A 21,721-nucleotide genomic window follows, 5' to 3' on the forward strand; every position below is an offset into this window, starting at 1 on the left:
GACTGCAAGCTCCACCTCCCGGATTCACGCCATTCTCCTGCCTCAGCCTCCCGAGTAGCTGGGACTACAGGCGCCTGCCACCACACCCAGCTAATTTTTTGTATTTTTAGTAGAGACGGGGTTTCACCGTGTTAGCCAGGATGGTCTCCATCTCCTGACCTCATGATCTGCCCGCCTCAGCCTCCCAAAGTGGGATTACAGGCATGAGCCACTGCGCCCGGCTGAAAACATCTTTATTGGAAGAAATTTTATGCTTCAGAAGGGTGGCTGTTTCTTTAGATCGTGGCTTTTTTCCTTCCTGAAATTCACTTTATATTCACTCCCACAATGTTCCTTGTCTGTTCTAGCAAAGGGTACTTATTATTCATACATGATGCTCATAGTTCACAGAATATTTGCAACTTGCCAAGGTACTTGTCCTGATAAAAATTCAAATGGAAACTCTTCATGATAATTTGTATCAATGTGGGTATGAATTCCTCTGAGAAAAGCCTGAGCTCAAAACTTTAGGCTACTCTGTATGGACTTTTTATTTGCTTTAATGATCATATGAAACAATACAATTTTATATTTATGTTTGAATTCACCAGCAAGTTTTAAGTGGTTTCTTTAATTCAGCTGTGATTTAAGCAATTGTTTGGGAGACGTCTCTGCTCTTGAGTTCTGGGGAGACCTAGAAGGAGCCTGGGGTAAGCTTTGACCCTCCATCCTTAAGGCCTCAGCAACACTCAGGTGTGTTTTGGCCGCATGAGGAATTTACCTTTGTTCCACAGCAGCCTATGGCAAGAAAGTGAAGTCACACTGGCTGTGATTCACCAAGCAAAGTGAGATTTCAATTTTCACTCAGAGGCCTGGCATTTTGCATTGATCTGGACCTTTGTGAAGGCATTGGTAGAAGAATATCAAACTACTAAGAATTCAGTTTGTTGATCATCCTGAAACAAAATGGCACTGCTGAGTGTTTAGTGAGCCTCAGTGAGGAGTAAGTATTGAGCACCGCTGTGTGCCCTCTGAGAATGTGCCAAGTGCTCAGTGAGATTGAGGCAAGTGGTAAATGAGATCTTGTGGCTCTCCTGGACCACTGGTCAATTTCTTATGGAGTTCAGTGTCTAGGGGATTGAAACCCTTACCTTTCAATTAGTTGCTCTTTAAATTATTTCATACTTTACTTTAAAGTCTTGAATTGCAGCGATATTTTTAAATGTGTGTGTAATTCTAATTGGCAGAGCCCATACTTGATAGAATTGCCAGTGGTTCTTATTATGGGATAAAATTGAGGTCATTTTGAGTGACCAAAGTAACAATTAATTCTATCAAGTTTATCAATTGTATTTCTATATGCATTCCTTAGAGAACCCATATATGTTCTCAGTTACTCTTCTACCACATCTTCTTCTCTTTGGCTTTCATCTTTATTACCAACTTTTATTAATAAATTTGGAGAAGTTAAAGGTCATACTCTTTTTAGGTAGAATTGTATAATATTTACAACTTGAGGGCCATACTGTTTGAGCAGTCTCTGAAATTTAACTGCAACTCTTAACAGACTGAATGACTGACTCAAACAGGAGAACTAAAGAAATTCAGGTCAAGAAAAAGAAAAGATTGTGTGACTTTTACAGTTTTTTCTAATGAAAGGCATTTGAATGAATGGTTCCCATAGTTCCCTGATACACAGAGAAGGAGCTCCTCCTCCTTTACTCCGATCTGCTGGCCATTCTGTTTACATTCACGCCTCTGTGGGAAAGAAGAACTCTAAGATCATAGCAGCTGTTCTGTACAGCAGTGGCTCCCTTGATGTTTTAGGGGAGTTAAGGAAATTAAGTGATGGAAGCATGTACCTGCCCCCGACCCGATCCCATCCAGTTCACTTTCCTGTAAAAAAGAATGCACATCTATGTGTAAACTGTGCCTCTTCCCTCCGGCAATTTTGTGTAAGGTTTCTGGAAGGTCAAGACTTCCCGCATTCCAACCAGTGGGCAAGTAGGGTTTCAGAAACCCAAGATAAGAACCTTGGAATGCAGAAACCATTTCAACTTCTCGGAGAAATGTCTTAGGAGAGAATCCTGTGGGCAGGATGGGGCCTTCTTGGTCATGCATCGTTTCCTCTTGCTGAAGAAGACTGCTTATGGCCTCCAAGTTGGGGCTGAGAACTGGCTCTGAGTCACAGAGCTATGACAGTAACATAGCAATGACCCTTCTCACTAGTGCCATGGTGGACGCCATTCCCTGGCCTCAAGGGTATACTTGACTTCAGTGATCTCCAGCCTCACCATCTTTCTTTCCTCCAAATTCTTAGATTCATAGATTTCAATGTCTTCCTATGGGCCAGGAACAAATTTGCTTGAGTTTTGGCTGAGATAATTTAAATTGAGTATTTGTAAATGTCTGACATAAACAGAAAAAAAATGGATAAGCATAGTTAGTGCCCTCTTTTCTTATCTTAAATTGCATCATCTTTAGTGTGACATTTGAAATGTGATCTTGCCAATTCAATGTCAGTCTCATATGGATATTCTTGTAGAAATCGCTGAGATTTAATGAACTTACAGTTGAGTAGAACTGAATCATACTAAAGACCGATGGAAGCATCCTTGCAGGGCCTTATCAGGTTTTACAGTGTAAAATAACTATCCCATAGCATTTCCTTTTACAGTTATGTTTGTTTAATAACATGCTTAATGAATAATAGTGAGACAAAGTGAGGAACTTTAATGCTGATTTAGCTACTGAAATTCTCTCTTGCAACACTTGCTTTACTTGTACTTAGGATTTGTAATGTTTTATTGCAAAAGAAAGCCCTCTTTTAAATGCGTTGCATTTGTGACATAGTGGTTGTGTAGGTGGAATAGGACTTGTGTCTGTACAATTCATCAAGAACACAGCACAGAACGCTTTTACATGCCATTCAGAGACAATAGTGGGTGTTGATAAAATTTGTAGTACTAGAGCTGTGAAAACAAGTGCTGGGCTGGTGCCTGCTTTAAACTCTCCTGAAACTTAGCAGAATTTCATTTTTATAACAAAAATCACTATTTTCTTTAAAGAGGATTCATAACATGAATAAGGCTTGGTGTCCTGGAAATTCATTCGGTTATATCACTATAAAAATGGTGAGACACTGTTGTGGTAGTTGGTTTTATATTTTAAAGCCTAAACTTCACAGTACATTTAAAACTGTCCTGTGCGAAACTTCAGAGGCTTTGGACACGTTCCTCTCTAGCCTCCCTCGCCGTGGACAGTTATCAAGTTTCTGGCACGGTGCTAGACAAATATGCAAGAGAAGTAAGTGCCTCAGAATGACATTTTAGAGCGCTCTTTTTATAGGTTAAGAGACTGAGGTCTTGAGAGGTGTAACTCATCTGAGGTTAGACAGCTAGGGATAGAGTGAAGACTGGAGTCCAAACATATTGAAAAATCAGACCATTCTGTTTTTGTGAAAACAAATAATAATTACTAGAATGCACTACTTCTGTGGAATTTTTTTTTTTGAGACAGACTCTCTCTTTGTTGCCTGGCTGGAGTGCAATGGCGCAATCTCGGCTCATGTGAGGTTAGACAGCTAGGGGTAGAGTGAAGACTAGAGTCCAAGCATGTTGAAAAATCAGACCATTCTGTTTTTGTGGAAACAAATAATAATTACTAGAATGCACTACTTATTTGTGGAATTTTTTTTTTTTTGAGGCAGACTCTCACTGTGTCGCCAGGCTGGAGGGCAATGGCACAATCTTGGCTCACTGCAACCTCTACCTCCCAGGTTCAAGCGATTCCCCTGCCTCAGCCTCCCAAGTAGCTGGGGCTATAGGCGCACACCACCGTGCCTGGCTAATCTTTTTTGTATTTTAGTAAAGATGGGGTTTTACTATGTTGGCCAGGATGGTCTCGATCTCCTGACCTTGTGATCCACCTGCTTCGGCCTCCCAAAGTGCTGCAATTACAGGCGTGAGCCACCATGCCTGGCCTATGTGGGAATTTTTAAATTGGGGATCAGCACAATTATAACTTAACATTTTTAGATTTTAATGGTTAACTATAATTTATTATATAATTTTGAAAAGCTGGAAACGATTTAAATGTGTGTATGTGTGCATTATTATTATTTTTGCGTGTGTGGAGACGGGGGTCTCACTGTATTGCCCAGGCTGGATTTGAACTCCTGGCCTCAAATGATCTTCTCGCCTTGGCCTCCCAAAGTGCAGGAATTATAGGCATAAGCCACTGTACCTGGCCTTTTAAAATTTTTTGAAGAAAGGATTTTGAATATCCACAATGCAAAGATATGAAAAATATTTGAAGTGATGGATATGCAAATTACCCTGATTTGATTATTACATATAGTGTATACATGTTGAAATATCATTCTCTATCCCATAAATATGTATAGTTATTACGTCAGTGAAAAAAGAAAAAATACAAATGAGTAAATTTTAAAAACTCTGTTAATTTAACAATAACATGTAATAGAAATATGCCCTAAAGATTTCATGATAAGCTATTAAATTATTTTTCCAAGAGATATTTGAAGCTAATGAAGTGCATTTAGAAATTTGTAAGTGTTACAGGAAGAGTGGAAAAGAAAGTTTTTAGATTTTAAAGTTTCTTGGAAATTAATATATTTGGATAAGATATTTTAGTAGAGTGACATTCTTATGATATGAACAAGTTTATTAAATGGCATACTTTTACCAGAAAATGGGAAAATATAGTCTTAATCTGAAAATAAAAAGACTTTTGATATGAGTTCTAAGCCTTTTAAAGTCGTTAGGGTTTGGACCTCATAAATGGTGCTTTTAAACAAGTATGTTCTGTTTGGAGTGCTATTGTGCTATCTTTTCTTAAAAACTATTTGAATTTTTTACTTTTTCTGATTATCATAGGTAACAGATGGTTTGCACTTAGTTCAGTGAACCAAACAAAAAAAAGAGCAGACTTGGCAGAAAATTTCTGTTGATAGTGCATTTTTTCTGTACTGAAATGGATCATGTGAACTTTTTGAATAATGAATAACATATTTACATTATTCTCATCTTTTTTGCTACAGAATACAAGAGAAATGTGAAGGACAAACAACCTTATTGTTACTCTTATAAATTATGTAAAATATTTTTGTATTCTTTCTGCGTTGCTAACTCTAGGTATTGTTGGATGCCCTGTCTACTTTTAAAAATGATAAATTGAGCCGGGCACAGTAGCTCATGCCTGTAATCCCAGCACTTTGGGAGGCCAAGGCAGGCAGATCACCTGAGATCAGGAGTTCAAGACCAGCCTGACCAACGTAGCGAAACCACATCTCTACTAAAAATACAAAAATTAGCTGGGTATGGTGGTGAGCGCCTGTAATCCCATCTGCTCAGGAGGCTGCGGGATGAGAGTCATTTGAACCCGGGAAACGGAGGTTGCAGTGAGGCGAGACCACTCCAGCCTGAGAGACAGAGCAAGACTCTGTCTCAAAAAAAAATAAAAATAAAAATAAACAAATAATAAAAATTATAAATTGGTCAAGTGGCTGAAGACTGAAAGCCTGATTTATCTCATTGAACTGCTAGTAATGGTAGTATATTAATATATTAATTTTTATAAGGATTTTAAAAACCCTGAGGACCCACATTATTTCTCTCAGTTTTGAAAGTATTCAATAGAGTTGAATTTTTTATTTTTTATTTTTTTTGGCTTTCAGTTGATTGATCGTTGCCGCCTTTTGGTGGTGAGCTCCTGTGGTGTGTGTTGGTGAAAGATGGAGATGCTGGTGGTATAAGGCAGTCGAATGATATTACTAAAGTGGAGGCAGCTCTAGGAGTGGGAACTGTAGATACCAGCTGTAGTTGTTGGTACCAACAGTAATTGAAAGTTCAAGTCGGCTGGGCGCGGGGGCTCATGCCTGTAATCCCAGCACTTTGGGAGGCCGGGGCGGGCGGATCACAAGGTCAGGAGATCGAGACCATCCTGGCTAACACCGTGAAACCCTGTCTCTACTAAAAAATACAAAAAATTAGCCGGGCATGGTGGCGGGCGCCATAGTCCCAGCTACTGGGGGAGCTGAGGCAGGAGAATGGTGTGAACCTGGCAGATGGAGCCTGCAGTGAGCTGAGATCCCGCCACTGCACTCCAGCCTGGGCAACAGAGCGAGACTCCATCTCAAAAAAAAAAAAAAAAAAAAAGAAAGTTCAAGTCATCTGTTTAAAGAATGGGCCTTTACTTCATCATGTCATTTTAATGCATTGCATATTGGACCAGAGAAATCAGTAAAGTTGAACTATATAATCTGAAATCTAACTTTGTATCCATGAATCAGAATTCAGGCTATTTTCAGGAACTGGAAGAAAAGTGCTCATTTTATTGAACTAAGTGTAATTTCCTTATTATTATTATTATTATTATTGTTATTATTATTATTATTATTATTATTTTGATACAGAGTCTCACTCTGTCGCCTGTTGGAGTGCGGTAGTGTGATCTTGACTCATTGCAACCTCCGCCTCCCTGGTTCAAGAGACTCTTCTGCCTCACCCTCCCAAGTAGCTGGGATTACAGGTGCCCACCACCACACCTGGCTAATTTTTGGATTTTTAGTAGAGACAGGGTTTCATGATGATGAAACCTGGTGGCTAGGTTGGTCCCGAACTCCTGACCTCAAGTGATCCACCCACCTTGGTCTCCCAAAGTGCTGGGAAGACAGGCATGAACCACCACGCCCAGCAATTTCTTTATTATTATTAAGTACAATAAAAAGAGAAACAAGAATGTAATCATTTTTATTTTTATTTTTTCACCTCCAACAAAGTGATGTATGCAGAACAGTGTTTTATGGTAGAGAAAAGTAATTTTTTTCTAGTGTTCATTTTACTAAAACAGCTACTGAAGTTATTTGCTGAATGGAATCTCCCACGTCTCTAAAGACATGATATGCAATATGAATAGTTTTAGTAAATCATCACATTCTGTGTTTGGAAGAAGCCTGTGTATTTCATTTCAACCAGAACCATATCTACCTATTTTTCATTGGTGCGTGCATTATGTAAGAGTGAATTGAAGCCCAGTACAGTGGCTCAAGCCTGTAATCCCAGCACTTTGGGAGGCCAAGGCAGGTGGATCACTTGAGATCAGGAGTTTGAGACCAGCCTGAACAACATGGTGAAACCACATCTCTACTAAACATACAAAAATTAGCCGGGCGTGATAGCAGGCGACTGTAATCCCAGCTACTTGGAGGGCTGAGGCAGGAGCATTGCTTGAACCTGGGAGGCAGAGGTTGCAGTGAGCCAAGATAGCACCACTGCACTCCAGCCTGGGTGACAGAGCAAGACTCTGTCTCAAAATAAATAAATAAATAATAATAATAATAATAATAAAAGAGTGAGCTGGCCTTTTTATGTGTACGAAAAGTGTCTGCAGAAAAGTCAAAATTGCCTAACTGGTAACAAAAATGACAGTACTTCTGTATTTAAAAACAGTAAAATGTTGAGAATATCTATAACTAGGAAAAAAAGCTGTAGAATTGGCACACTGTCGTCCACAATGGCTGAACTAATTTACATTCCCACCAACAGTGTAAAAGCGTTCCTATTTCTCCACAGCCTTGCCAGCATTGTTTCTTGACTTTTTAATAGTCACCATTCTGACTGGCGTGATATGGTATCTCATTGTGGTTTTGATTTGCATTTCTCTAATGATCAGTGATGTTGAGCTTTTTTTCATATGTTTGTTGCCTGCATGAATATCTTCCTTTGATAAGTATCTGTTCATATGCTTTGCCCACTTTTTGATAGAACACAGTGTGGCGATTCCTCAAGGATCTAGAATCAGAAATACCATTTGGCCCAACAGTCGCATCATGGGGTATATACCCAAAGGAATATAAATCATGCTACTATGAAAACACATCCACACGTATGTTTATTGCAGCACTGTTTACAATAGCAAAGATGTGGAACCAACCCAAATGCTCATCAGTGAGTGACTGGATAAAGAAAATGTGGCACATATACACCATGGAATACTGTGCAGCCATAAAAAGGAATGAGATCATGTCCTTTGCAGGAACGTGGATGAAGCTGGGAGCCATCATCCTCAGCAAACTAATACAGGAACAGAAAACTAAACACAACATGTTCTCACTCATAAGTCGGAGTTGAACAGTGAGAACACTTGGATACATGGAGGGGAACAACATATACTGGGGCCGGTTGAGGAGTTGGGGGCGAGGGGAGGGAGAGCATTAGGACAAATAGCTAATGCATGCGGAGCTTAAAACCTAAATGATAGGTGCAGCAGACCACTATGGCACACGTATACCTACGTAACAAACCTGCACATTCTGCACTTGTATCACGGAACTTAAAGTAAAATTAAAAAAAAAAAAATCTGTAGAAAAAAGTTAAGCATTTTCTCCTTAACTTCTTCATCCCTAGTCCTGCAGCGTTGATGTTTCCAACACTTTTATTTCAGTGCCTAGGAAGAGGGAGGAGTTGTTAGAGAATCAGAAGAACCCTAAGTACCTTGCCTCTTTCTCAGTCATTGGTTGTGTAGTCATCGTTTTACAAGTTTTTAAATGGAGCTAGGGAGGGTTCAGCACATGATTTGAATTAGACTAATACAGTTACTGCTTTTTGACATCCTGTTATTACATTTGTTGTACAAATTATTCGCAGAATAGATAGAATTCAGTGAGTTCAGTTCTTATTCAAGTAATATGATCTGTCGCTAAACCATTAAACATTATACTTTATATTGACTATACTTTAAAAAGGCTACTGGCAGAAATAACTGAAGGTGAGGTTTTTCAAGGATAATAATCGTTTTATAATTACTGTTAGAAGGTAATAAACTGGGGGCTTTACAATTCTCAACAAAAACTTTCCCACTTGAAAAAATTTTCCATTTAAAATTTAGACTCTGAAAGTTAAAATTTAGAGGGCTGGAACCCATGCTAGGGCTGGCCACCAAAATTTATGTTCTTTCTGCATCCCACCTCCTAACATACTGACACTATGGAACTATGTTGTGATTTCACAACATAATCTGTTGTTCTGTAAGAAAATAATCTCGTTTGGAAGTCTTTGGCATACTTGCCTGAAGATAAATTCTAAAGTTTCCTTTTTCTTCTTTTAAGACATAGTTGTTCAGTGGCTATGGAATGCTTCTGGAGCACAGAACTTCTCTTTGTACTTAGGTAGAGACATATACAAAAAGGACATGCATGTCCTGTGAGCTCTTAGAACATATATTCTATGTCAGGCTTTAATTAGTGTTTCTCTGTCTCTCTATGTGGAGTAGAGTAACAAAAGATACGGCTTTTTTTTTCAAGGCCCTGGAGACACACAGTCCAAAATCCATCATTAAAACAGAACCCTAGGCCAGGCACAGCTCACCCCTGTAATCCTAGCACTTTGGGAGGCCAAGGAGGGTGGATCACCTGAGGTCAGGAGTTCAAGACCAGCTTGATCAACATGGTGAAACCCTATCTCTACTAAAAATACAAAAATTAGCTGGGCATGGTGGTGCGTGCCTGTAATGCCGGCTACTTGGGAGGCTGTGGCAGGAGAATCACTTGAACCAGGGAGGTGGAGATTGCACTGAGCCAAGATCGTGCTACTGCACTGCAGACTAGGTGACAGAGCGAGACTCCATCCCAAAACAAACAAACATATAGAACCCCAAGTGGAGTGGAGTAAAAAATATATAACCTTTCTTTTCCCTCATGGTGGGGTTTTCCCCCTATTTTTAAAATCGCAGTTAGTAGACTTAACACAAAATTTACCATCTTAGCCAAGGGTTCAGTAGCATTAAATGCATTCACATCATTCTACAACAGATTTTTAGAACTTTTTAATCTTGCAAAACTGAAACTCTGTACCGTTTAATCAGTTTCCCGTTTCCCCTTCCCTTCAGCCCTGGGCAACCACCATTCTACTTTCTGTCTCTATGAATTTGACTGTTCTAGGAACTTTATACATGTGGAATCAGACAGTGTTTTGCCTTTTTGTGGCTGGATTATTTCACTGAACGTGATGTTCTCTAGGTTCATCCGTGTTGCAGCATGTGTCAGAATTTCCGTCTGTTTTAAGGCTGAATAATAGTCCATTGTATGTATAAAGCACATTTTATTAATCCATTTATCCATCATAGACACTTGGGTTGCTTCCACTGTTTTGTAGAATACCTTTTTTGATTGCTTTCCTGAATGATGCTGCTGTGAACGTGGGTGTGCAAATATCTCTTCAAGACCCTGCTTTCAGTTTTTTTTGGTCATATAGCCAGTTGTAGAATTGCCGGATCATATGTTAATTGTTTTTAATTTTTTGAGGAGCTGCCATATTGTTCCCCACAGCAGTAGCTATTTTACGTTACTGTGGACACAAGGATCCCAATTTCTGCATATCCTCATCAATACATGTTATTTTCTGTTTTTTTTTTTTTTTTTTGTAGTAGTCATCCTAAGGGATACTGAAGTCTGAAGTGTTTTTATAATTACAAGTTTGCTCTAAACTGAAACGGAAAACAAAATCATCCACTTTTACCTCCATTCACACAAAAAGAAGTTTAAAACCTGCCTGGTTTGTTTCCATGATTTTAAAAGATAGAGAAAGTTCCATTTATTTTAAAAGAGAAGATTTTATCTTTCTCATTTCAGTAAAACTTATCACAGGATCTCCATTGCCTTTATCCTCATTACTGTTGTGATTCTAAGATTTGAGGTAGTTGTGATTCATAAATTTGAACAAGTAGAATCTGCTGAGATGAGGCCTTAATTGATCATTTTTATAAGACATCATTTTTGGCTGAATCAAATGATAGTGAAGCTAGCCTAAGAAATGACTGTGGAATCTAAGAAGCGAGGCAAGGACATTTGACCAAGCAAAATTGACTTTTTGTCCCACTTACAGCAGCTCTAAGAGGGAAAGTTTCATTCATTCTCAGATTAAATTATAGGTAAGTAGTTTACACCAGAGCACATATTGCCAAAAACCTGTCATCCTGCTCAACATTTCTACCTCTAAAAAGTAGCAATCAAGTTCTATTTATTCTGAGGATCAGTTATATTCTATATTCATGTGTATAATGGCAGGGATTTAAAAATAATCTGGGTAAATTTCAACTGCAAATAGCGTCTAAATATCACTGACACGTAATAGTCTTAGTTCTTCTCTACAAGGGTATATGGTCAGCCCTTATTGGGAGTAAAAACACTTCTGCACGTTAGTGAGGCTTCCTTGACCTCACAGAGTCTCTCAGTAATTTGATCCCAAGTCCCTGGATCCAGGTAAGTAACAGAAATGAATGAAACAGGCTAGTGCAAAATAGAAAGTGGTGGTGGCTAACTATGTTAAACCAAAGAGGAATCAATTAAAAAAAAAAAATACAGTGTGTCCCAAAACACGCATTTGAGTTGGGAGCAGTGACTGATCCAACATTTATAGAGAACCCTGCAGAGTCCCTGACGTTGTGGGAAGAATAGAAGCAGAATGATCCAAGAAAACCCATGTTTTTATTTTAGATTTCTTTAAATACGTGAGAATACAATGGCATATAATGCAATATTTTCCCTTCTCAAAAATATATCTAGAAAGAAAGAGATGGAGGAATGCATAGCAGCCATTGGTGGAAGTTGATCCTGGAAGCGAATTCTAGAATAACTTAATAATTTAAGTTGTCCAGGTTTCCCTTTTATAGCTGTTCTGAGTAGGACAGAAACTCAGTTTTGCTTGGTAGAAGGTCCTTGCCTTGCTTCTTATATTCCGCAGTCATTTCTTAGGCTAGCTTTACTATCATTTGATTCAGCCAAAAATGATGTCTTATAAAAGTGTTCAATAAAGGCCTCACGCCTAAGCAGATTCTGCTTGTTCAAGTTTGTGAGTTACAACTACCTTAAGTCTTAGAATCATAGCAGTAATGAGCATAAAGGCAGGGGAGACCCTGTGATTAGTTTTACTGAAATGAGAAAGATAAAATCTTCTGTTAGTTTAGAATATGAATATTTCCAGTATTTGATACTGTCATTGTCTGGTCCAAGTGGGTAAAACAGCATTTCTTTTCTGATCTTGTAGGAAATTGTTTTATGTAATGAGTACGTACATGGGTAGAGCTATATTGGTAAAGGCAGTGCCTGCTATGCTGAATTAAATATTCCATGCAAGGGTACCAGGAAAAGGGGAGGGACTTCATAGTTGCTAACACTGAAAAAAGATTTGTTGCATCAGATGAACCTTTAAACTTAAGAAACGTTTACCAACTCAATATTTATTTGATCTAAATAGTCACTATGTAATGGTGTAATACACCCGGTACTTTTCCAAAGTCATCAATAATGAGGACATACCTTGTGGCTTTTAATTTTTTAGTCCCTGTGAATTTATTTTATTGCCTTTGATTGCCACATTTTTTTTCTTTTTTTTTTTTAAGGTGAATTCTTGCTCTGTCTCCAGACTGGAGTGCAGTGTCACGATCTTGGCTCACTGCAATCTCCACCTCCCAGGTTCAAGCGATTCTCCTGCCTCAGCCTCCTGAGTAGATGGGATTACAGGTGTACACCACCATACCCAGCTAATTTTTGTATTTTTAGTAGAGACGGGGTTTCACCATGTTGGCCAGAATTGTTTTGATCTCCTGACCTCGTGATCTGCCTGCCTCGACCTCCCATAGTGCTTGGATTACAGGCGTGAGCCACTGTGCCTGGCCTGATTGCCACTTTTTTGAAGGATGGGGATGTTGAGTGGGGTGGTGGGTTTTTGGCAATGTGTGCTTTGCTGTAATCTACCTACCCATATCTGACTATTGGTTTATACGATACAGAGAACCATGGGCTAAGCCTTACTTTTTCAGCCACAAAATAAAAATCCTATCATTAAATCTTAGAATCTGAGTTGGCAGATAACCTTGTCTAATACCCTTCTAACTAAAACTGGTTCCACAAAATTCCTGAATCAACTGTCCTCTGTTTTAAGTAATGACAGACATCTGATACCTTTAGTGGTGGCAGCTTCTTATGGGTAGGAACACTTTTTGTTAGGGAGATTTGCATTTTATTGGATCAATGCCTTACTCTTTCTATGTGATATCCTTTATTAGTAGTTTTGTCTTCTGAAGTAAATACATGGGATCATTGCCTTCCTACATCTTGCCATTCATGTATTTAAAGAAAGTTATCATCTCTTTTCTATGTCTTTTTCCCTAAGAATGAAAAGAAACTAAATATATCAATAATACCTGTTCGTGATTCTAAAACTTTTTGCTATTTGTCAGACACTTTGCTTGTCCACTTATTCCTTACGATAGTTCTATGATAACTGTTTTAATTTAATTAATTAATTAATTAATTAATTAATTTTTTTTTGAGATGGAATCTCGCTCTGTCGCCCAGGCTGGAGTGCAGTGGCATGATCTCGGCTCACTGCAACCTCTGCCTTCCAGTCTTAAGCGATTATCCTGCCTCAGCCTCCCAAGTAGCTGGGATTACAGGTGCACCACCACACCCGGCTAATTTTTGTACTTTTGGTAGAGATGGGGTTTTGCCATGTTGGCCAGGCTGTTCTCGAACTCCTGACCTCAGGTGATGCACCCACCTTGGCCACCTAAAGAGCTGGGATGACAGGCGTGAGCCACCGCACCTGGCCTATGTGTTGTCTGTTTTAAAGATGAGAAGACCGAGATGCCAATGACTTGTCCAAAGACACATGGGTGGTAACTGCTAGAGATTATTAGCTAGCTCAGGGCTTCTTCCCTCTTTGGGCCACAGCTGTACCCTCGCTTATTGTACCTGCACACCTGCAGTTTCTTTCATTGCTCTTTAAGTGATGACATGGTCTCCCAGACCTCTCACCCCATCCGGATTACTCTTCACTGAACATAACTGGTCAGCACTTAAGAAAAAGATGGTGGTTTAAGCATTGAAGAAAAACATGGATGCCAAGTATCCATTGATTCAGGAAATATTTGAGTATCTGCCATGTGCCAAGCACTCTAGGTATTTGGGATAAACCAGTGAACAGAGCAGTCAAGCAAATCCCGTCTTCATGCATTGTACACTGAGGGTTCATGTTGTGGCTTAGTCCCTGTCGCCACAATCAACACTGAAGAGGACTTTGAAATAGGGGACAGAAAAGTTGCAGAAGCAGGCTTGTGCTGTTAAGGCATTAAGGTGGGAATTCTATATGAAAAGTTCAAATGATGTATTAAATATGGATCCAATATCTCTGCTCACTCCCCCCCTTTGAATCACTTTAAACACACATTCCTTGCATGGATTAAGAAAATAATGTTGATTTTAACTGATTTATACTCATTTATTTCTAGGTGCAAAATGAGACCAAACAAAAACTTGGCAATAGAAGGAAGAGGTTCCTGATATTATCAGAGGTCATTTGAAATAAAATCCAGGCAAAATGAAAACACAAAAGATGTGATTTGTAGGGCCAGAAGACTTTGCTTGTTCTGAAATATGTTTTGAATTCAAGAATATGAAGAGAATCAAGAATATTAGCGATTGAGAAGCCGAGAGATGGGTTAGAAATGAACTAGATAAATTGTAAAATGCACACAAGTGTATTAGAAAATGTTACGTGTTTTGGTGAAGGCCGTGAAAATCTTCATCTGCTTATTGTAGGTAACCTTCTTCTATTAAATCAAGGGAGATTTTTCTAGCTTAGAGGTATAAGTTTTAATGTGTGTTGGACTTTTTAATACAGACTTAAGTCCTGATGCTTATCTAGTATCTTTCTTTGTCCTTAAACATTGATTTTCCTCTATTGCTTACATTTAATAACTATTACATTTTCAGTTTTAAGGCAGTAATAGTTCATGAATTTGAAAAGTTAAAATCTATTGGAGATGAAGTTTTACAATTCTGAAGTCTTTCAAATATATTTTTGGTAACATCTTGATGCCCTTCAAATTTTCTTTCATCAGCTGAGTGTTAGGGGGCTGCCGAGAGCCTGGGAACTGCTAGCATTCTGTTTCTCACTGCTTCTGGGTTACGCAGCATAGAAGAGAGGGCATGGAGTTTGGAGCCACACGGACCTTAGGTTCAGATCTAGCTCTGTGACTTTGAAAAGTTACTTATCTCTGAGCCTTAGTTTCATCATGCAAAGATAGGACATTTCTCCTGAGGTGGTTATGAGGGTTAAATAAAGTATGTCAGGAGCCCAAGACATAATAGGAAAGCAATGAATCATCTCTATTATTAATTTTTATTTTTATATATCAAAGTCTGGGGTACAGTGGCCTTGCTTAAAAATGGAATCCCCTTTCCTTTGAATTACTTTTTCTCCCCATGTGATAGTCTCAAATATTTATTCATTTTTCTTTTCTTTCTTTTTTTTTTTGCACAACATCCAAAAGTAAAGGAAACAATATTCTGCAACTGCATCGATTCTGAGTTTCTCTTCAGTGTGCTATATTAAGCTAGATGATGTCATCATCATTTAACATTGGCTTTTCACCAAGCTGTGGTGACAAGTTTCTTTCCTTAAGGCACATTCTGGAATAGTGTTTCATCTCAGTTTAGAATGTGTACTTCATAACTGGACTATTTATTGGTAGGAACTGCCTGTGCTTTGCTTTCTGGGATGTGGCAGTTAACACTTTGCTCATCAGAGCACTCTGCTTCCTCAGCCTAGTGTTCATCATGGGAAATTTTGAGCTCTGGAAAAATGTAAACTTCATGCTTGTCTCTTTAGATGGTGCAAACTAATCAGAAACTTCAGTGGCCACAACAAAACAAAACCATTAGCAAAAAACAAACAAAGAAGTTTTTTTTTAATTGTAAAACTTCATTACATTGCTTCTGAAATGCTAATGCATATTATATTCATTTATGGAGAGTCAGACAGACTTGATTTTGTCTGACATTGTCCTGACATTGATCTGTACTAGCATCTTAGTCTGCTTGAGCTGTCATAATAAAATACTATAGACAGACATTTATTTTTCATACTTCTGGAGGCTAGGAGTTGAGATTATGGTGCCAGCATGGTTGAGCTCTGGGGAGGGCTCTTTTCCTGGCCTGCAGACGGCAGCCTTCTCCCTGTGTCCTCACTTGGTGGAGAGAGAACACCAGCTCCAGGCTCTTCCTCTTTTTATAAGGACACTAATTCCATCATGGGTGCCCCATCCACATGATCTCGTCTAGCCCTAATTACCTTCTAAAGGCCCTACCTCCAAATACTATCACATCGTGGGTCAGAACTTCATAGGAATTTTGGGGGAACACAAACATGTAGTCTATAACAACCAGCTAGTACTTAACCTCTTTAAGCATTGGTTTCTCACCTATAAACTAGAGATAATAAAAGCACTTACCTCATAGGGTTGATAGGTAGTTCAGTTAGGTTAATATATGTAATACACTTAGCCTAGTTCCTAAAACATAGTACGTGCTTGATAAATGTTAGCTCTCAGTAGTAGCACCAGAAGTAAGTTATAGCGATGGTAGTATATTTTAGGAGCATGTCTCATTAGAGGAACTTATCAGAACTCTTCTGAAATTATAAATTGATGATTGAATTCTTTTTAAGCAATAGTAATGAGAATCTCTATCTTCGTCCATATTTCTGTTGCCATTTTCTCTTTCTAGGCTAATTGTGAGCTTCCTGTATCTGAATCCTGTTCCCTTCGGCCCTGTCCCTCCAGGTCAGCCTTCACTGAGGCTGTGGAGTTTTGGGTTCTTTTCACTATGACCTTGCCATATATTTAGGTGCTTGTTTCTCATTGCCTGTGGCTCCCTAGTCTTTGCTCCAAACCCTTCACACTTTTTCTCTAACTTTTCTCCATGCCATATCATCATCTCCTTTGTTTACTTCAGGGTCACTTACATAAAGAGGATGAAAGTTTCTTTGGGGCTTCTGAATCAAGGTGGCCAGGTTCCTAAATATTCACATTCATCTTCCCAAGCAGACGTTTCTGATTGCCTAAAATATTTTTTATGATTTCTCCTCCATAAAACCTTCTAGAGTGATCCAAGGAGAGCACCCTGCTTCTTCTTCTGTGCACCCTGGGAATGGATTCAATTTTGTTGTCTACCAGTAGACCATCTGATTGGTTGAAACATCTTATTCCCCAACAATGACTTGGGAAAAGAAGAGTTTTCTGTGAGAAAGAATTAGTGACGATCAGAGTGAAATATATATGTTAAAGCTGTATTATACTTAATTTTGAATGCTGTTTGGTACTGACTGTAGAATTTGGGGCATTTTGAGATTTCAGTAAGTGATAAAAGCATCTTAAATCTTAAAACATAGGTTATGTGTAACCAATTGCAAGCATGTTTTAGGAAAGAATTATTAAAGGGAAAAACTTTTTTATTGTGACATATGTTCCAACAAACTATATTTTAAGACAGTTATCTGAAGCATAGAGTTCATGAGAATATTTGTGTATGTGGGTGTGTGTGTGTGTGTATATATATATATATATATATGTCAAATGCACACACACGCACACATCCTTTTATAAAAAAATATCATGGCTGGGTGCAGTGGCTCATGCCTGTAATCTCAGCACTTTGGGAAGCCGAGGTGGGCAGATCACCTGAGGTTGGGAATTTGAGACCAGCCTGGCCAACATGGTGAAACCGCATGTCTACTAAAAATACAAAAATTAGCCGAGTGTGGTGGCACACGTCTGTAATCCCAGCCACTTGGGAGATTGAGGCATGAGAATTGCTTGAACCTGGGAGGTGAAGGTTGCAGTGAGCTGAGATGGCACCACTGCACTCCAGCCTGGGCAACAGAGTGAGACCCTGTCTTTAAAAAAAGAGTACTTTTCCAAACAGAAATTTACTTTCATTACAAAAAAGTTTCATGGAGGAGATGGGAGATGAGAAGGACCTTGAGAGGAATAAAAGGGTATCTGTAAGTAGAGATGAGCTTAAGCAGAGGATATTTTTAAATAGAGCAGCATGTTTATTTCGTACTCCAGTATTGATGTGTGACCACACAATACTGAAGAAAAAAGATATTTAAGTGTCTTAAAAGCAAATCAGTTCTGTTAATTGCTTTAAAAGTTAGATTTTTAACCTACAGCTAAGATATATGTTACTGAAATGACCTTATATAAACCTGTTTCAGGCTTAGCATTTTTTAGATGAGATTTCCTTTAGAAAGAAAACACATAGTACCATAATGATAGTTACTCTTGCTGATTTGTTGATATTATTGATTAGGCTAATATATGTAAGGTAACTACATTTTCTTCTACTATTTTTTTTTTGGTAGTCCTTGAGCCATTTTAGGATACTTGCTCTCTAAAAAGAATACATTTAAAATATGAAATTGTATATTTTGATAGAGGGAGGTCAAATAAATGTTTATATTTCAAAAAAATGAAGGGAAATACTTGTAGAGCTTAGGCAATGCTTGGTATACTTTGTGTTTTCCCCACAGACAAAAAAGCTTGTAAATGGCCTATGTTGGTTCTTTGGAATTGGTGGCAAGAGGACAGAGTGTAGAATTGCAAGAATTTACGTCAGATTAATTTGGCAGGATTCTGGTATTTCCTTGATACTTAATTCTAGGCACACTATCTCTGTCTCATTAATTTCTGTAAACGTCTTGGTTAAGGAATTACACTGAGGGAGTTCTGATGTTTCATTCACACTCATCCCTGTCTGCCATCCATCAAGTGCTTCTGGAATTCCATCCTGGATCAGACCACCCTGTGAAGACAACCGTGGCAGGAGCCAGTAGCCCCAGAGACAGGGGCTCCTCACAGGGAGACGTGGCACTGAGCTGTGGCCTCTTTTCAGCTTTCCGGCAGCAAGCCTCTCATTAGCATGGGGTGCTGCGGTATGCTTGGCTAAGGAGGAAATCTCAAGAGCCGAAGCCTTGAAGAAAACCCAGCTCTTGTGTCCATGCCCAGAATGATGCATTGCTAGCATACAGCCAGCTGCAAAAGGAAGAAATCAAACCCAAATGTGGAAGCAAGTTTCTTCGTGCCCTTGTTTCCCTGTTTAAAGTTTTCTGTCAAGCCACTTCCACAGGGAGCTGCTACCCAGTGGCCAGTGCTTAAAGAAATTGTGTTTGGAAAGTTCTTTTAGCAGAGGCTGTAGAATCTTACTGAGACTGTGTCCTGAATGACTGTAGTGGCTGCCTGGCAACACAGCCTCCCAGGTAAGAGGAGGAAAATGACCCAGGTTGTATGCATGCATTAGTTTGTTTTCACACTGCTGATAAAGACATACCCAAGATTGGATAATTTATTTTAAAAAAAGAGGTTTAATGGACTCACAGTTCCACGTGGCTAGGGTGCCCTCACAATCATGGCAGATGGCAAAAGGCACGTCTTATAGGGTGGCAGACAAGAAAGGATGAGAACCAAGTGAAAGGGGTATCCCCTTATAAAACCATCAAATCTCGTGAGACTTATTCACTCCCATGAGAACAGTGTGGGGAAACTGCCCCCATGATTCAGTTATCTCCCACTAGGTCCCTCCCACAACACATAGGAATTATGGGAGCTACAATTCAAGATGAGATTTGGGTAGGGACACAGCCGAATCATATCAACTTGGCCTTACTGACCACAAGGAGCAGGACTGAACCTGCATCCTGGGCTTGAGTAGATTGTGCACTTGTTTGTACCACCCTGATAAGTACCTGGGGACGGAGACTGGGAAGGATTCTTACGATATTTGATCACATTTTCTCAGACAGTGTAATAGGGGATGCTGCTTGTCCTCATCATCTGCTTCCCAGTTTTTAGCTGGGCATCTACAAGAGCACCTGAAATAAAGACTAGGTCCTTTGTCTCCCCTGAAGCATACTAGGGTCAAATTCTAGCTAATAGCAAGTGAGGGAAAGCTTCCTTTGTGACTTTTAGGAAGTGTATTTTTAAAACGGGGGTTGGCTGGGTACAGTGGCTCATCCCTGTAACCTCAGCATTTTGGGAAGCTGAGATATGAGGATCGCTTGAGCCCAGGAGTTTGGGACCAGCCTGGGCAAAACGGTGAGACCCTACCTCTACAAAAAAATAAAAATATTAGCTGGGCATGGAGGGTGCCCCTGTATCCCAACTACTTGGGAGGCTGAAGTGGGAGGATTGCTTGAACCCAAGAAGTCAAGGCTACAGTGACCCATGATCACACCACTGCACTCCAGCCGGGGTGACAGAGGGAGACCCCGTATCAAAAAATAAAAATAGAAACCTAGATGATGGGTTGAGAGGTGCAGCAAACCACTGTGGCACATGTATACCCATGTAACAAACCTTCATGTTCTGCACGTGTATCCTGGAACATAAATTAAAAAAAAAGGAGGGAGAAAAAAGGAAAGAAAATGACCATATGGCCAAAAGTAATCTACAAATTCAATGCAACTCCCATCAAAATGCCGCCATCATTCTTCACAGAACTAGGAAAAACAATCCTAATAGAACCAAAAAAGAGCCCACATAGCCAAAGCAAGACTAAGCAAAAAGAACAAATCTGGAGGCATCACATTACCTGATTTCAAACTATATCGTAAGGCCATAGTCACCAAAACAGCATGGTACTGGTATAAGAATAGCACACAGACCAGTGGAACAGAATAGAGAACCTAGAAATAAACCCAAATACTTACAGCCAACTGGTCTTCAACAAAGCAAACGTGGCATAAAGTGGGGAAAGAACACCTTTTTCAGCAAATGGTGATGGGATTATTGGCTAGCCACATGTAGAAGAATGAAACTGGATCCTCATCTCTCAACTTATACAAAAATTAGCTCAAGATGGATCAAAGACTTAAATCTAAGACCTGAAATCGTAAAAGTTCCAGAAGATAACATTGGAAAAACCCTTCTAGACATTGGCTTAGGCAAAGAGTTCATGACCAAGAATCCAAAAGCAAATGCAGCAAAAACAAAGATAACTAGATGGACTTAATTAAACTAAAAAGCTTCTCCCCAGCGAAAGAAATAATCAGCAGAATTAACAGACAACCCACAGAATGGGAGAAAATTTTCACAGTCTATACATCTGACAAAGGACTAATATCCAGAATCTACAAAGAACTCAAACAAATCAGCAAGAAAAAAAAGTCAAAAAGTAGGCTAAGGACGTGAATAGACAATTCTCAAAAAAAGATAAAATAATGGCCAACAAGCATATGGAAAAATGTTCAACATCACTAATTATCAGGGAAATGCAAATCAAAAGCCATAATACAATACCAGCTCATTCCTGCAAGAATGGCCATAATCAAGAAATCAAAAAAGAATAGATGTTGGCATGGATGTGGTGAAAGGGGAATACTTTTACACTGTTGGTGGGAATGTAAACTAGTACAACCACTGTGGAAAACAGTGTGGAGATTCCTTAAAGAATTAAAAGTAGAACTACCATTTGATCCAGCAGTCCCACTACTAGGTATCTACCAAAGGAAAAAGAAGTCATTATATGAAAAAGATACTTGCATGTGCATGTTTATAGTAGCACAATTTGCAATTGCAAAAATGTGGAATCAGCTCAAAAATCCCATCAATCAACAAGTGTAGAAAGAAAATGTGAGATATACACATATATAGATATGTATACACATACACACACACACACACACACACACACACACACCGTGGAATACTACTCAGCCACAAACAGGAATGAAATAATGGTATTTGCAGCAACCTGGATGGAATTGGATACTGTCATTCTAAGTGAAGTAACTCCGGAATGGAAACCCAAACATTGTATGTTCTCAGTCATATGTGGGAGCTAAGCTATGAGGACACAAAGGCATAAGAATGATACATTGGA

At 39.1% G+C, this 21,721-nt stretch overlaps 1 protein-coding gene across 4 annotated transcripts in view; it reads left to right on the plus strand.

Annotated features, from left to right (window-relative positions):
- Window positions 1-21,721, plus strand: part of SLC7A2 (solute carrier family 7 member 2) — a 73,169-nt gene that overhangs the window by 6,019 nt on the left and 45,429 nt on the right. The window lies entirely within an intron of this gene.

This window comes from Pongo pygmaeus, chromosome 7, assembly GCF_028885625.2.
Source record: "Pongo pygmaeus isolate AG05252 chromosome 7, NHGRI_mPonPyg2-v2.0_pri, whole genome shotgun sequence".
Lineage (NCBI taxonomy): Eukaryota > Metazoa > Chordata > Mammalia > Primates > Hominidae > Pongo > Pongo pygmaeus.